General features: G+C 40.5%; 1 non-coding gene across 1 annotated transcript; it reads right to left on the reverse strand.

Moving 5' to 3' along the window:
* Positions 1 to 235: 235 nt before the first annotated feature.
* LOC125934265 (U6 spliceosomal RNA) lies at positions 236 to 338 on the reverse strand. Its single transcript, XR_007461297.1, has one exon. It is a non-coding gene; the product is annotated as a U6 spliceosomal RNA (small nuclear RNA).
* Between the last annotated feature and the right edge of the window lie 1,495 nt (positions 339 to 1,833).

Consider the following 1,833-nt stretch of genomic DNA (forward strand, 5'->3'; position numbering starts at 1 on the left):
GGGTGGCTTAGTCAGTTAAGTGTCCCACTCTGGTTTCAGCTCAGGTCATGATTTCATGGTTCATGAGATCGAGCCCCATGTCAGGCTCTTTGCCAACAGTCCATAGCCTGCTTGAGATTCTCCCTTTCTCTTTGCCCTTCCTCTGCTCATGCTCTCTCCATCTCTCTCTCAAACAAAACAAAACAAAAAACATTTTACTACTTAGAGTGAAGTGTAGAAACTTTATTTACATTCAGTTACCTTTATTATTCTCACTTTCTTTTTTTTCTTGTAAACAGGCTATGCTAATCTTCTCTGTGTCATTCCAGTTTTAGTATATGTGCTAACAAAGCAAGCACTATTATCCTTACTTTTAAAACAGAATTGCCTTGGTGCACCTGGGTGGCTCAGTTGGTTAAACATCCGACTCTTGGTTTTTGTCTCAGGTCATGATCTCGTGATTCGTGAGTTCAAGCCCTGCATCGGGGTCTGTGCTGACAGCATGGAGTCTGGTTGGGATTCTCTTTCTCTGCCTTTCTCTCTTTGCCTCCCCTGCTCGCTCTCTTTGTCTCTTTCTCTCTCCCTCTCAAAAATAAATAAATAAACCTAAAAACTTAAAAAATAAAATAAAATATAATTGCCATAAGTATTTCCTCTCTCTAGATCTGAGGTATTCTTATTTTTTAATGAGTAGTCTTACTATTAAGGTTGAGTTGAGGGCTGGGTGCATATGCATTTTCAGCAGGAAGCTGGTTCCATTTGACTCCACCTCAGTGCTGACTCAAAATGCCTGGCTGCAAATGGGTAGAGTGGAATTTCTTTGGTCTCTCCACTTCCCTCCCCAAAATGAGGTACCACAGGCACCAATTCTTTGCCTCCCAATGGATGTAGGATCAGCTTGCCATTGGATTTAATTGACAGCACTGGAGGGGGGAGAACAGGGTAGCTCACACTGCCACCTTGCTGTAGTGTGGGCAGGTAGGCTCAGCTTCCAGATGGGAACAACAAAAATGGCAGGAGAAGTGAGATGCTGTCTAGCCCCAGCCCACTCTATCTTGTTCATTTCACTGATATAAAATATAAAATAATATTTTTTGCCAAAAATTTCAGAGACAATGGTTGGGAACTATAGCTAGTCAACAGTTCTTTGACTTGACACCAAAAGAATGGTGGATAAAAAGAAAATTGACAAGTTGTTTTTCATCAAACTTCAAAACTGTTACCTGTAAAAGACCCTGTGTAGAGAATGAAAGCACAAGCTACATACTAAGAGAAAACATTTGCAATCCATATATACAGCAAAGGATTTCTATCTAAAAATAGATAAATTTTTAAAAATTTATCAGAATGGATAAAGTAAGAAACAGGGATAACACCAAATGCTGGTAAGGGATATAGAGAAACTAGCTGGATCACTCCTTTATTGTTTGTGAGAATGTAATATGAAGGCATAACAGTTGGTGACTTCACCAAATAAGAAAAGATAGAGTTAGAAGCATTCATATGATTATGTATTAAAGATCTTCCTCTTATTTTTTTTTTAATATTTTTTTTAACATTTATTCATTTTTGAGACAGAGAGAGACAGAGCATGAACGGGGGAAGGTCAGAGAGAGAGGGAGACACAGAATCCGAAACAGGCTCCAGGCTCTGAGCTGTCCGCACAGAACCCGACGCGGGGCTCGAACTCACAGACCGCGAGATCATGACCTGAGCCGAAGTCAGACGTCCAACCGACTGAGCCACCCAGGAGCCCCAAAGATCTTCCTCTTAAATGGTCTAGTAAATGAAGAGGAAACAATGAATGAAACAGAGCAGTGAATGAAGTAGCAGAAATACCAGGATAGTATAAGG

The sequence above is a fragment of the Panthera uncia genome (assembly GCF_023721935.1).
Source record: "Panthera uncia isolate 11264 chromosome A1 unlocalized genomic scaffold, Puncia_PCG_1.0 HiC_scaffold_16, whole genome shotgun sequence".
Taxonomy (NCBI): domain Eukaryota; kingdom Metazoa; phylum Chordata; class Mammalia; order Carnivora; family Felidae; genus Panthera; species Panthera uncia.